This window comes from Eublepharis macularius, chromosome 9, assembly GCF_028583425.1.
Source record: "Eublepharis macularius isolate TG4126 chromosome 9, MPM_Emac_v1.0, whole genome shotgun sequence".
Classification (NCBI taxonomy): Eukaryota; Metazoa; Chordata; class Lepidosauria; order Squamata; family Eublepharidae; genus Eublepharis; species Eublepharis macularius.
In genome coordinates, this window is record NC_072798.1 from 35,020,166 (window position 1) to 35,036,302 (window position 16,137).

General features: G+C 43.3%; 1 protein-coding gene across 2 annotated transcripts in view; it reads right to left on the reverse strand.

Moving 5' to 3' along the window:
- The window catches only part of MYH9 (myosin heavy chain 9), a 78,902-nt gene extending 63,208 nt beyond the window's left edge, over positions 1 to 15,694 (reverse strand). For both annotated transcript variants that reach the window (XM_054988304.1, XM_054988303.1), the window contains exon 1: positions 15,520 to 15,694. The gene's annotated coding sequence lies outside the window, so the exon portion shown is untranslated. The remainder of the gene's footprint in view (positions 1 to 15,519) is intronic.
- Positions 15,695 to 16,137: the final 443 nt, after the last annotated feature.

Here is a 16,137-nt window from a genome sequence, read left to right on the forward strand (position 1 = left end):
AGCGGACAATACATAAATGCAGCCTCTGTGGCTTAGATTTGGGGTTGACGGTGTATCATGTCACTACATTGTTCTAGTGCCATAACCAACATTCGAATTTTGACTAGCTTTTAGGAAGGGTAAGCTGCTGCAGACTTAAGGACAACCTTTTAAAAGTTTTCTTCCTAATGTTGTTTTCAGCCATTATACTACAAGGAAACATTAAGACTTTACCAGCTCCCTGGCCATCCAGCTCTCAAGTCTGATTTGCACACAGCCATTGGGTGCAAGCGAGCTTCAAATACGTAACTTGTGCAACAGCTAATTTCTCTAGAAGCAGGCACTTGCCACAAGATCTTATAGCAGAAGTACACAGGAAGTAAAGTTCACCCACCACCACTAACAGTGTAAGTTGCTCCTAGCTTCCTCTTTGCAGCGCAGGGTAATCAGGCAGTGTTTGCAATTAGTCCTCCTTCAATGCCACTGTAGCAAGGCCAAAACTGTGCCAGTGTTTACCAAATAACTAAACTATGTCACATGGAACACCACATTTTAAGAATTAAATATTACAAAGTACTGTAAACCTTTGTTTTAGATACCGATCACCAGAATGTGCAGAACTGAGGCATAAAGCTTTCCTTTTTTAAAACCTGGGAACTAGCAGAGAATGTGAAGTTGCAAAGGATTAAGGCCACTGAAGAGCAATATTGAGGAGAGGCTTCCATAATGGTCCATTCCTGCCCACAATCCCTGACCATCCAACTGCTTTATCAAGACAGTCTTGGTTATATCCAACTTCTATCCTAAGTCCCTGCCGTAAAGAGATGATGGAGAAGGGCCCAGTCAAAGGGGCAACCTGAGTATCTGTACATCTCTGGAATAGTAAACGAGCAGCTATGCAGCAAGGTGCTGGTTCTGATTTTTAAAGACAGATTACTTCAGAAATTAAAGTTGACAAGGTTCTTTTTGAAACGTTGACGTCCTGCCTTGTAGTAGGCCTCTTGACTAGAAGGCAAAGGAAGGAAAATGCTTTTCTTTGTTTCAGATAAAACAAGCTGATCCCACCCAAGATGAATGAGGAACATACACCTGGTTCCATCAGCCTGTCTGCTCCCAAGCTTCCATTAATATCTACAAAGCATGCTTGATTAAGTCACAAAACATCCCTCAAATTCACCAGCAGAAAGTCTTGCTATAACTTATGGCAGGAAATAATCTATATCACAATTACATGATAAATTGCTTTTGTCTGCTGATAGTTCCTTTTCAGCAGTACAAAAATTAATTTCTGCAACATTTATTCATATCCTGCTTTTTTCCCCTTGGAATAATCACCATCAATCCACATCCCCGCACAGTAAAATAGTACACATTTTATTCAACATTTAAAATTCAGAGTGAACCACCAAACGATGTGCTTCCCATGCCTGGCACATTCTCTAAAATGGCACCAGATCCCAGACAGTCCTACCACCTTTCCATGCTTCCAAGGAGCAAGAGATGGGGCTAGGAATCCACAGTGTTAAAGTGACCCTGAAAAACCATGAAGGAAGAAAACTCTCATATTTGCTTAAGCAACATGTACTAGAGAAGTTAAATGGAACAAACCCTGAGAAATTTGACCCTGTAATGGAGCAGCTGGGAGTTTGGAAACCAAATGCTGCATATGGGGGAGCCCAAATTTATTCCTATTCTCTACCAACTGAATACTGGGGAGCCGAGGATGAGGAGTGGCCAGGGACCAAGCTATACTCCACAGTAGCAGACTTGTGCTCAGAACTGGGTCACTACAGCATCCCTACAAAGAGGAGATCAAATACACTCAAGATGGGCTAAACCAACTTCCCCTTCCAACACTTTTCCCTAACCATTTTTATCCAGATGGGTTTCTGAGATCAGAAGTAACCCCTGCTGGGAGAAGACAAGTACTGGTAAAATAATCTAGAAAAATATTTGTCCCACCCTTCCTGTAAAGGGCCTGGACAGCAGACGCAGTTCTCTCTCTATTCAGAATACTCTGTTTGCCCGTTAATGTTGCTGTACTGCCATCTCTCCCAAGGGTTATAGGAGTTTTGACTGGACAGACAGAGTCATGCCACGTAGCAACTTCATAGCCAAGACCAGGGGACTCTCAACTCTGCTTGCTATTACATTATAACGTCCATGCATGTGGAACCCACTAGAATGGAATGAGAGGATGCTCTGAAAAGCTATTTACTGAATGTGGACAGACGGGGCATGCTACCTTCTAGAGAATCTAAAAATCCCATGTACTGAAGGTTCTGCATAGCTTCTAACTTTAGGGGGGGGGCAACTTTCCCCTGTACCTTTGGCAAAAAAAAAAAGAAGTCATGTCCTCTTTAACTATCAAGAACAGGAGGCTAAAAGAAGAAAAGCTGCCTCGAGGTTTTAGGAACACTGGGAAAACAAGGCTTTCTATCCGAATTGTTTCCCCCTTCAGCACTATTTGTATTACCCCCTTAGCCTACTGTTTACTTTATCAGTGGACAACAAATTGTTTTTGTAACTCTGCAATTGCTCAACAAGGTAAGCACATTAAATATAAGGCTGCTTTAAACAGGAATTTTGTCTGAAAGTGTCTCTAGAATATGGTACTTAACTGTACTTTGCTTAAAGAAGAATGACTATTAAAGCCTAGGTAGTGTACCTTGTTTGAGCCTCATATGTTCTTGCTAATAAGTAACTGCACAAGATGCCCTACAGTGAAGTTGCTGGAGAATGAAAAGACAGTAACTACTTCAGTTGTAGTTATAAAAAACCCTCTTCAGGGAAAGATGCCAGCATTTTTTTTGAGCTAGTTTGAAATGCTTCAAGAATCCAACATCCTGAAACCACTCTGAATAGTATGAACCTCCCCCAGCAGTCTGTTCTGGGATCAGGTGAAGCCTTGCTACAGAGTAGTCCTGCTGTAACGGTGCTTTCAGAAGAAGCAAACTGCTGGAGCCAGCCTTAGTTCAGCCGACAGGATTTTTTCCCCAGGCTGCCCGGGCATGGCTTGTTCAAACTAACAGAAATACAGCCATAAGATGTAATTACACAGCAGATGCTGCCTAACTGGTAAGATCAAGTGTGTAGGTTAAGCAAGGGGTGAGGTGGTTAAAATACACACTTTATGACCAGGAACTAAACAGTATAAAAGCTGAGTTATTTGAGCAAACTGATTCTGCAAAGAAACTGGGCCTCTCATCCTTGGAAGCAGCAGACAATTGCTTTATAAGCAGTTCTTATGCTCCATGTTTAGAGAAGGTTTCTATAGCGGATGTAGCTCTTTGAGAGACTCCGTTGACAATGGCAAAAGCCAGATGTGAAACATGGCTGTGACATTCAGGCCTATTCCTGCAGCCTTGTTGACATAGACCCTTGGGTTTCTATAGCATTTCTGTACATGGTTCTGTGATGATAGGGGCTAAACCAGAATTAAAACTGTAAAACACACTGAACCAATGTTTTTAAGCATACTATACCAGTGTGTTTTTAACATACAGAACATAGGAAGATACCACATTTGCTAAAAGAACTAAGCTGAGGCAGTGATAAACTAAGGTGACATGTTCAGCAATACACCAACTGGCTATGCCTTCCTCTGGGCATACAGCAGGGGTCACTGAGGGACATGAGATAGCCATGAATCTCCTGTATTGTGCAGGGGGTTGGACTAGATGACCCTTGGTATCCTTCCAGTTCTATGTTTCGATGGAGTTCTGAAAAGGGAGGCGCACACACACACATACCCATTTACACCAGACAGTGCTACCGATACTGAACAAAAGTCAGCTCAAGGCAACTTGACAGTACAATAGTTGCTACAAGGCTGGAATGGAAGGAAAAGTTGGGAAAGCCATTTTGTGAACAAAAACCAAAACCTCTATGATTCACCAGAGAATATGCAAGTTCCTCCCTTTGAATGTCAGCATGAGCTTCCCTTCTTAAGACAACCATCGTTTCAAAGAAAGGTTTTCTCCTCCTTGGACAATATACTTAAGCTGCATAATTAAAATTCATCTAGGCACTTTTGGTACTGAGAAAACATGCATTTCATCTCATAATTTAACTATGAAGGCTCTTTGGTAAACCAAATAATATGAATGTCGCAGTTCACCTTATCCTAATCTGTATTTGGCATGGCTCAAGTCAGTGGGAAAATGCTACAAACAGGACGGAGTTATGGGCTTCTTGAGAAGTACTACCCATGCTACCTAGCCATTACAATCTGGAAGAACACTGGAATGGGTGGAGAAAGAGGCTTCATCCTCCAAAAGGACTCACCGTTGACCAACTGAAGAGCCCAACCACCACTGGAGAGTCTGGTAATAAATATTATGTGCTTTTCTGATAAAGAAATAAAGACAATGCCCCGGCAAATAAAGATCTGGGTTCTTGCCTGGGATGGGGAATCTATTACTAAGCCTGCTTCCTTCCCAATGAAAACCTGAATTGTATTTGTGAAAATGTTGTCTCTTCAAGATCCATATTACTCCCTTGCTTCTCAGGGGTGATGGTTTGAAGGCATATATTATCTGTGTATTCCATTTGTTGATACAGCTATTGCGGCAAGGTGCATCGCAAAGAGACCTTATTCCCTACTTTGCAGGGAAGGCAAGAAAATAGGAAAGCACCAGGCTAAATCCTTCTACAACATGCCAACTGCAGAGTTTGGCCCATGACACGTTGCACTCAAGGGCGAAGCTGATATTAATTAACTCTTCTTACAGTATAGGAACTGGTGCGTGGAAACAGCTTTGTGCTTGGGAAGTAGCTGTTTGTGTCAGACTCCATCATTAGCACACAAGCTCAACTGGCAGCTTCCCAGCATTTAACTTGGAATAAGATATTCCTAACTTTAAATCTAATATAGCATGCTCGGCAACTGTTATTTCCTATTACTATGTGTGCAGTACATGCCTTCTCAGCACAGTAAAGAGACAGTATGCCCACAAGGAAAACATTCCAGAGAGAGAACACATTCTTCATGACCACTCAATAGAATAATTTCACTTTAAGACGACAGCAGTGGCTTCAGAGACTTCAGCCCATCCCTGCTGCTTAAAGGGGTGGGTTTAGAGTTCACCATGTCTCTCCAGGCAACAAGATCTTCAAAACAGGCACAGGACATCGCTCAAGATTGAAGCAAGAGTTCCTGTCCTCACTGGTTTTGAAAGTTTAGCATAAAATACTGCCAACAATACCTTCACAGCATGCCACAAAACAGATCCAATAACTGTAACTAGCCTTTCTGCCGCTACAGTTTGACTACAAGGACTCCCTTTCACTTAAGTTGAAGGGGGGAAAGGTTAAGTATTCCCTCTGCTTTAGAATCCCATCCCAGTCTGCGGAAGAACATCAAATCCATGTCTCCCAAACAGCTGGGATCATGCCATAGTCTTCTGGAGTTTTCACAGGCAATAAAATCTTCACTAATTTCTTCCTTTAAACATTTGATTCTACCTCTCTTCCCCAAGAGGAAGTTGTTACATGGTTACTAGGTTTCGGATCTTCAAATGGAGGTTACCATCAGCAAAATCAAACAGCAAAGTGGGGCAAGGATTCCTAGTTAAGAAGCAGTCTGACGGTGGCGGTGTTGAACTGTCCCCTTCTATTGCTTCCCCCACTCAGCACCCATCACTTCCTACACATCAAGTTCATCTCTGATCTTGAAGCCCAGAAGGGAAGAAACACAGTCAAAAGTTTCAGCAACCCTTTCCCGGCTTCTCCACTGGAAATCACTCATATTGTTATCTTTCTGACGCTTGACAACAATCCCCATTTGAAGAAATGAGTCTACTGCCTTCGTGTATACTTCACTGTCACACTACGCAAAGTTTGAGGGTTTTTTTTACTGGTGCTATCCTATTTCCAGTACCCTAGCTAATGTATATTTATTTTTTTTTAAAAAAATATGGCTTCCCGCTGCAAATTACTCAACAGCCTATTTTAAAAAAAAAAACAGATACAAAAATTGAAATTTAGATCTTGTACTTATCCTGACCACATTGGAAATAAACTAGTCATCCTTGCTGGATTCCTCATAACCTTCCACAGCTACGCTATTGCCTTTTGATGCTGTGCAGATTTCTCCACATTCCCTGCTCCACAAATTTGTTTTATAAGGTCTGGCATGCTTGCCTTTAAGCAGCAGCTAGTTTCACAGCACAAGGCAACAGCCTCTTGGGAGCTAGCACTTTTCATCACTAATTAAGTCTAGTAATAGATAATTAAGTCTAGTAATAAGTAATGACAACTATAGAAGTTCTCAGCAAGTTGTCACATAGTATCTTAAACAGGAAGCTGTTGTGGAAAGCACCTTGAGATCAGGAAGTCCAAGGGTGCCCTTGTGTAAAATTTTAGCAGCGCTCTGTAACTCAGATATCTACCTATCCATTTCCCACAATCCCACCTTACACAGGAAATGTAACAAAATGTAGGAGGCCTGGAAACCCCACCTCCATCCTACCAGACGTCCAGTGGAGTCTCTGTGCACCAAGAGCCACATCTACAGACAGATAATAAGCTGGACTGTCCATATGTAGTTTCTAAGGAAGCAAGCTTTCAGTGAGCTTTCAAGCTGTGCTCCCTCCTAGAGGCTATTCTCTGGGCAGAAAAGCACAGCAGGAAGAAAGGCACACGAGTTTCACGAATTGCGTTGCAAGTTCTGTTCATTGCTTTTTTTTTTTTTTTGCAAGGACACAATTACTCACCAAGAGATTAGGGAAGTCACTATTTTTAAAGAACTGCGGGGAAAGTTTACATAGGTTGAAGAGCCATGGAGGCTCTTGAGACTGCAAATTTATGATGTTTCTGTAACTCAGGAGAGAACAAACAGACAAGCCCTAAGTGGCTTTAGAACTGAAGCACAAAAGCCCTCTTCTCTTCAACTGCAACAATGGCAGAGAAACAAAAATACATTCTTATCTATGCATATCAACCCTCAACTTTAATACTTCAAATTATGCTGCACAAGGACAGGAATAAGTCACCCAATGCAGTCCAGCAATTATAAGTTTAGAAATGCCCATAAAATGAAGTAAATGAGAATGATAATGATCACGGCTCACTTACTAAGCTACTTGGGTTGGCTGCTTTTCTGAGCTGAACAGAAAGAAAGACAAGAGTTTTTTCCCCCCAAGCTCATTAGAGGTAAACTATGACATGCCCACCACTAATGAGACTTACAGAGCTGAGCATCTTAGGGCCAAACTAAACGCAAATGGCAGCAATTTTGTGCTTAAATGTGTAATTGTCCCATTATGTATGGAGAAGGCTGGGATAAAAGGGCACATGGGTCAAGAAAGCTGAACATACACCCAGGGTTGATTATCCACACCCCTCTCCTCAACTGTTTGTCACTGAGTCAAGATGACCTCTAGTGCTCAAAGCCCTCAGGAAGAAAAGCTGAGGGGACCAATCAGCCTAACAGTGGTTAGTGTCAGACCAGGATAGGACTGCAAAGACTGATTTCAAAGCCCCACTCAACTGTGACGCTCACTTGGACCAGTCACTCGCAGCTTAATCAGCCTCACAGGGCTGTTGTGCAGATGAGAGATGGGGGAGAGGAGAACCATGGCAGTCCCAGGAAGAAGTGCAATAAAAATGTATAGATTAGATGGAAGTAATTTTGATTATCTGAGCCTTAACCCAAGCTAGAACAAACAGAAAACTGTTACCATAGCCAACAAAGACCTCCCCCCCCCCCGTCTTAGCTCAACATCAAAGGGAAACTGTTCATTTGTTTAAAACCAACAGCTGCCCTTTCAGTTGTATCAAGTGAGAACCAAGAGTTCCTCTGTCCCAAAACCTAGCAAAAACAGGCAGTGTTAATAACCCAATAGTTCTTGCTTAAAAAAAACCTCTCTACTTTACCCAAATTAAAAAGTGATAAACATTTCTTAAAAACAAGTTTCTTCTACTCAGTTTACTGAAACATTGTCTCATTTAACTATATTTTGTTGTTACAAATTTGCCTGAACACATTGGGAAGCAATCTCCACTTTTAACAGAACTTACTTGCATGACAAAATTATTAAGACGCTGCCCTTGTAAGGTAGGATCAAGTCAGAAAAGATGCCTCAAGACATGATCCCAGCAATTTTTTTAAAATGGAAAGAGCTAATACAGGGCCCCCTAACCCTTCCCCATCAAGGTTTTGTTGATCAAGTCACAATTATTTGGGCTTTAGAGGGAAGACCTGATGCCTCTTTCCTGCTACCTGTACTGATAACTAATACACTCCTACACCTGTTTCAGTCAGGAAAACTCCACAGGGGAGGATTAAACCCTCTGTCCCACACACCTAGAACACACACACTAGCACCATTCCAAATTGCGGTCCACATTTTAAAGACACCGAGATGATCAGGTTAGAGGACTTGCATGATACAGCCCTCAGTTGGGCAAGCTGGTGGCTTAGTAGAACAATTAGCAGAATTACGGAGGATCTTTTTTACGCTGGGTTGTACCAATGCATCTTACAGAACAGAAGCTCGCTGAAGCTTTTATGAAAGGTCTTTAGACTACTGAAAATTGGTATTAGGGTCACTATTTCTTGCAATGTGGTAGCTTTCCTTCCCCCTGCCCCCACCCAGGGGGAGGTCCAAACAGAAAACGCAATTTCAGCTTAGCTCCTGAAGTGATATTTAAACTGGACAGTATTGTAGGGTTTCATTCATCACTACAACAAAGAACATTAAGTGCTATTGTAATACCACTAGATTATAGTCAGGCTCTAGGAACCTTCTTGGGGAAAAGGTACAGTGCAAGACTCTTAAGTGGGAACTGCCTCAGCTGGACACTGAAGAAACACACTGTTGTTGGCAGGCCAACTCAAATGTTTAAAAACACTGCCAAGTGTTTGCCCAAGTTTAGGGTTTTGAATCATGTGGATCCCTTGACCCCTCCTCCTTCACAGCGCATGCCTCCACTAGCAGGTACACAAAAGTCATATTAAATGCATTGTCCCTCATACCATCTTGCCAGTCACAACTGAATGAAGGAACGGTGTAAGTTCCACACTTCCTTCAATATAAAGAGAGCAGCGATACTAAAATCTGTGATGCTAAAGAACTTAAGAGTGAAAGTCTGGCGAATGCATATGCTGTGGAGTTAATATAAAAATGCCACGACAGAGCTATGCAAATCAACACTATAAGGACTACTCCTTAAGAAACCATGGACATGCCCCCAAAGGATCAGCACAAGGTTACATAAGAGGAAGACTCAATAATTAATGTTGGTACAGAAGTGGCCACTAATAATGCATTCATTTAAAAGGATACACCCACCTGTCATTTGAAGAGATGAGAGACTATAAAGTTAACATACTCTTGCCATTAAGTTTAACTGCTCTTTTCCCACATCCTTTAACAACATTAATGCCACACAGGGCCTGTGCACGCTGGTCCTTCAGATGAAGAGAAAGTACAAGTTTATCTAAAGCAAAGTATAACTAGATTTAATACCAGCAAGAACTCTTGCTCCTGTAGGAAACCCAGTACTGTTACAGTTACACCTCTTCATGCTGGAGGCTGTAAACAAGGAACACGTATCCGGTCAGAGAAGACATTTGCCTAAAAGTCGACTGCACACAGGAAAAGAGTTTGCATATGAACATAGTCCAACTAGACTTCAGCTCTCTTCAGCCTACTCATGCAAATAATTGTCCCAGTTATTAGATTTATGAAAGTCATGAGCCTTTTAAAAGTAGACCCATATCACTCCCCAACGAAAAATTTCTAAGTTGTGCTTGTGAGCTGTGTTCTGGCTCAGAGCTGCCTTGTGGGCATATAAAGGTAACTACATAAGGAAGTATTTATGTTACATGAATTTCTCCTTCATAATTCTCTTTTAGAATTAGATCAAGAGTTACCTAAGAAAGTCTAGTATTCTCCAAGGAAGACTTTACTAGTCACAAGACCTCCCAACCACATTTGACTGACCACAGTTGGAGTGTCTGAACCTTCCAAGGCTCCACTGGAAGATTTAAGCCTGTTTAGACCTACTAGACAAGAGATCAGTGCAACTTGGTACAAAATGGGGAGGACAGAGGGTTCCCCAACCTTACAACTCATACCTAAAAAGATAATAAAGGCCAATTTAGACCACAGATCAACTAAAAAGTTGTAAGACAGAAACTTCCTACAGATGAGAGTTTAAATCCTACCATGTTCCAAGCATGCCACATTTTATTTACAGCTTAAGTACATATACTAACTTCATTCTAAGCAATTGCACTGAAAGTTGGTAGTTATTCCAAATATGGTATCTCTTACTAGTATTTCCAGCAAGGATAGTATTTTGGCCTGGCAGTCGCAGCAACACAAATACCAGCCCCAAAGCAAAATGTTTTCATGCCTGATTGCTTCCGACATACCTGAACACCTGCAGTGTCTAAGTACAGAAAGCAAATTAGACAAACGCAGCTCAAGGGAGTGCAAGCACTCCCATGCTATCACTGGAGGCAGAGCCAGAACTCTTACCCAGCAGAAGTTTCCAGTCCAGGGCTGTTCTCAGGAGACAGAGAGATTAGTATGACCTGCAAAGTTTTGGAAGCCAATATGCAAATTGACAAAAGCCAGTATTCTGTTCAGGGCTTAAACTGCCCCCTTCAAGAAGCAGCCCTCTGTTTCCCCATCCCAAAGTCAGGCAACCCTCACAGAAAGCACTATAGGCTGTCATTACCAAAAAAACAAAAATTGCCTGTCCCCTAAGCAAGAGCAGGAATGGTTTCAACTCACATACAAAGCACTTGGATCTTGCACAAGACTTTCCATCAGAGTTAACACAGTTTTCCAGGTTTATAGTTTAAGGTGATTGTTTCATCAAGTCACATAGCTTACCAAATTACACCAGTGTCAAAAAGCAGCTGAGCCTTGGTCCAGTACAGCTAAGGGGGGGGGGGTAACCAGCCTAAAAAATTGCAGTGCTAAAGGGGTTTCCAGCATGTCTCCAAAACTCCTCTTAGGGAGTATCTAGCAGTATTACGCAACACAGTATTTAAGAGATGCCAAGTATTGTTGTTAATTAAACAATTCTGTGACCCTCAAGAGGGTCATATCTGAAGTTGAGATGAGATCCTTAAAAGGAAAGGAACAAACAAAAGAGGAGGAGAAATGAAGGGTATGCACAAGGGAGAAGAATCTGTACTTAGGCCGAACCAACATTTTGTTTTTACTGCAACTTTTACGATGGAATTTAACTTCTCTCCCTCATATCCATTCAAAAAGAGCCACGGGACTACACAACAGTAGTCTGTGGGACACAGTGCTTATGTCACATGCTGTCCAAGTGCACATATTACTGCTATCAGCAGATTAAACAAGAAAATAACCTTTGACTGAGGGTAGAAACTTCATAATTTTAGACAGACATGCTCTCTAGTTGCTTTTGGTTCCAAAAAATTTTTCTAGTTACTCTAGATAATTTTATGTGAACAACTATCTGCACAGCCTTTTTATATTTAACTCCAGACAAAATGACAACAGTAAAGTCTCATGATGGGAGAGGAAATAGCATATCAAGTTAGGCTCTTTTACGTATTTCCCCACAGTCTACCCTTACCTGGATAGCCCAGACAAGCCTGATCTTATCATATCTCAGAAGCTAAGCAGGATCGGCCTTAGTTAGTAATCAGATGGGAGACCTCTAACAAAGACCAAGTTTGCCGAGGCTGGCAATGGCAAGCCACCTCTGTTAGTCTCTTGCCATGGAAACCCCACCAGGAGTTGCCACAAGTCAGCTATGACCTGATGGCACTCTCTACCACCACAATCATGACAGATTCTCACACACAGTTAATGCCAGTTAGCGAATAAGCCTAGTGAATGCCTCAAAATATGCCAAGGGCAAATCTGAATGCTGCTCTCCCTGCACCCCAAAATACTGATTTAACAAACTGCAATTGGGATGCACAGCAAGGCATTCAAACATGTTAAACTGAACACCTGCAGTGATTTTCTACTGCCTGTAGGTGACCCAGTGCACGGCTGCTTCCACAACGACAACAGCACGTGTGCTGCCCTATGGAGACTGCACGCACAGCTTTTTCAACATCTTTCATAGTCTCAAAGAGCTGCTGGCTATAAATGAGAACCATGCATGTAGCATCTATAGTAGGATTTATTTATTTAGATTATTTCCACATAAGAATTATCCATAAAACAGAAGCAGACCATTGAAAACTCCCTAATTAAAAGTCTGGGCAAACTGATGTGTTTTAGCCCAGTGCCTAAAAGAAAGGAGGCACCAGGCGAGCCTCAAGAGGGAGGCCATTCCAAAGACAAGGAGCCACCACAGAAAATGCCTTGTCTCTAGATGCCGCCCTCCTTACCGCTTAAGGTGGGTGCACAGAGAGCAGGACTTGAGAGGCAGATCTTAACTGGCAGGCTGTATAGAATGGGAGAAGACAGTCCTTCGGGAACCCTGGCTCCAAGCTGGTCTTAAAGGTAGGAACCAGCATTTTGAATTGTGCCTGGAAACAGATGGGCAACTGGTGCAGATCTTTCATCACTAGGGTGATATAATCCCTGTAACCAACACCTGACAGTACTCTGGCTGCCGCATTTTGGACCAATTGAAATTTCCAAAATATTTTCAAGGGTAGCTCCTTGTAGAGCACATTAATCATAACTTGGAAGTGATCAGAGCATGGATCACTGTGGCAAGCCATGGGCTCAGAAGAGCATTTGAGAATTGTCCTGCAGCAGGAGGGAAACTGCCTTCTGGGGAAGTTCTACTTTCCAAGCCCCAACAGAAACAAGTCAGCTCATGCTAACTTCCAACATATAGGTTATATTAATTGTCCCTAAAATAGCTCAAATGGCACATTATGTCTTCCAAAGCATCCAACCAAGTAAAAATGTTGCCACTGCAACTGAGCATACAAGCTTAGAGCCCCATCTCCAGACAACAAGCCTATGAGTCAGATAGTACTGGCCTGTTCAAAGGTTTGCACTTTCCACTGGAGAGACAGTGATAAGTAACCCACAGACGTTTTTCACCTGATGACTAAGACAGAATGTAACTTTCTAGAACTAGTAGCTGATTGCACAGTTGTTCCTTGGAACTGAGTTTTTGACACACCTATGCTGGTATGGGTAGGGGGTGGGAGACATTGCATTTTACCAAGAGTTAAAGCAACATAGTAATCCGAGATAGCTCAGAAACTTCATGACTTTATGTAAAGCAGACTCTTCAGAAAGAAGAGCAGAAACATCAATATTTTTAAATCACAATACCACTTCATCTACACAGTGTAAAAAGCAACCTGTTTTAACAAGAACGTTCAGGTTGATTCCTGAGTAAAAGGGCCGCACATGAACCATTTCCTGCCTTTGCTAGAACTATGCACCACAAACTTACCCTCTTCTCCCTCCCCTCCAAAAAAAGGTTTTATAGAAGGGTCACTTATGGCTGGCCCACAGGGTATGCTCTGCAGATGCAAGTCATTCCTCCAAGTCTGCCACAGACAGAGCTATAAAATCCTTAATGCAATTGTGATGCCACATTTCTCAGGTGTGTCAGCAACTCATACCAGCATGGCATTACATTTCATGTTATGGTTACCCATATAGGCAGACACAGGAATGATGCACCTTGGCATGAAATATCCAGGCAAGACTTTAAAATGAGGCTTCTCTTGAAAGAACACCTCTACTACTTAGATGCGCAGATACAGCCACACATCAGAGAACAGAAAAGGAAAACAAAGACCATTTGGAGAGGGAGGGAGAAAAACAGAGCATACCAGGAGGAAGAGCATGGCAGACATTACCAGCTTCCTTCCCATAATGATCCTGCAACTAGAAAGTGTCGTACACAAACGGGGAGGGTGTGGCAGGCAACTGCTAGAACGTGGAGACTCTCTTAAAGTATTCGAACTCTAAATGGCTCAAATAACGAGTCTGAACATTAGGACAATTACCAAGAACTGGGAACAAGAAAAAAGATTCTATATTTTTTAAACCTTGCTTCATCACAATCAAGTTGTCAAATTACAATGTCTTAAAAGTCTCACGCCCCCCCATAATATTTTTTTACAAATAATATAATAAATAATAGCATATAACTAATGATGAACCCCAAGTCTGATCCCCCCCCTTATACACACACTTTTAATGTTGGCACACATTGCCCACTACTGAGCCTGGCAGCATGGGGGAAGTTTTAGGTAGGTAGCCATGTTGGTCTGCAGTAGAACAGCAGTATCTGAGTCCAACGGCACCAATGGTATAAGTTTTCAAGAGTTGGGTGGTATCTGAAGAATCAAGCTCTGACTCTCGAAAGCATATACCCGGAGGATCTTGTTGGTCTCTGGATTCTAATCCAGCATGGGAGAAGCATCCCAGCAGGCTTCTAGCCCAAAGCAGGAGAGGAAACCTGATTAAGCAGCACCAGGCACATCTCCCTGTCACTGACAAAAAATTAAGGATCGTAAGAGAAAGAGAGTTTAGGCCAACTGGCTAAAAGGGGAGCAACAGGAACTTCAAGAGACCGTCTTGCAAGCTTCATCTTGCCCCGTCACTCCCTCCTCCCCCTTTGGTAGCTTGACTAATATCCAGCCAACTGAACAAGGAAGTCAAGCTCCGAGAGCGGAAGCCAAGCCCATTGCAATGTCTGCAGGATTGTCAGCCTGTGACTCAGGCGGGAGTCCTGACAGCTGCCAAGCGGTCCTTCTCCCGCTACCCGTTACTTCCAGGGAGGGAGCTTTGCGGGACAAAGTGGGTGGTGGTCAGGAAAGCCCACGATCAAGGGATAAAACCCACTCCCCCAAAGCCACAAGTACAAGCCATTGTAATACACCAAAGAGGAAACAGTGCAATCCTAAACACAGTTACCCCAGTATAATCCCACTGAAATCAATGGACTTAGACTGGAGTAACTGTGTTCAGGATTCCATTAAGAAGCACAAGAGGTCAGCTGCTCTCTCTCAGGCCACTCTTTTAAAATCAATTTTAGGCTACAATCCTAAACACATCTGAAGAAGACAGCTCCGTCTCTCGAAAGCTTACACCCAAGATTTTGTGGGTCTCTAAGGTACTGCTGGACTCAAATCCTGCTGTTCTACTGCAGACTAACACGGCTACCTATCTAATCCTGGGTACACTTAACGTGGGAATAAGCCCTATGGAAAGTAGTAGGATTTCTAAATAAACGTGCATACGGCTGTGCTTGCCTTTTTTTAAACAGAGGGAGAAAAAAAGGCAGGAAATGGAATATAATCCTAGTGCACCGAGAGAAAGGAGAAACGGTGGTGAAGTGGCCCCCAGCATGGAAATGCATTTGCCCTTGCAAATATTTTCCACCCTCTGCCGCAGCCAGAAGAAACCCCAGCCTTCCCAAAGGCCGGTGGCCGAACGGGTGGCAAAGGTGCTTCCTGGGCCAAGCTTGCTCGGCAAGAGGAGGGAACGGTGAAAATCAAACCACACCCGCCCGCCTCCCCATGAACCTCATCCCGCCGGCGCCAAACTGAGAGACAAGCGTCAGCTTTGCGTTTCCCATCCCCGCACCAGCGCCGGGCGGGGACCTCACCTGAGTCTGGCCAAAGGTTGTGGAAGGCTTGCCGCTCTCGCGGCTCCTGCTCCTCACGGGGGCGGGGGGGACAGACTCGGTAACCGGCACCTTCACACAGAGAGCGTCGCAGCACCCCACCCGCTGCACTGTTCTGGCTTCAACGCCTCCAACTCACCGGCAACAGCAAGGGTTTCAAGCCGGGAGGGAGCGGCCGCGGCTAAGGAGGGCACCACCCTCTTGTTGTACTGTCAGCCAACAGGAACGCGAGTTTGTGCTGACTGAGGTCCCCTTTCCCCCAATGGCAATTCAAAAGGCGGGCGGTGCTTCTGAGGAGGCGGTGTCGGCCTTTTCTTTTTTTTTTTAATAAGCTCCTCAACCGACGCTCCAGCCCCCGCTCTTCTCTGAACCCGCCCCCTCCTCATAGAAATGAGCGCCTCAATGGGCCCTCTATCGGGGAGGAGCAAAGATTGACAAGCTGAGCGACCAATAAATCAATGGAAAATGAGTAGGACTCTTTGTCAGCCTATCTTGAACGTTTTACTGGCTATCTGAGGCGTGGCACCGACGGACATAGTAGTGGGAACTGCGGGGAAGGAAGGAAGGAATTTGTACCATCCATTTTCAGTTCAGTTCACC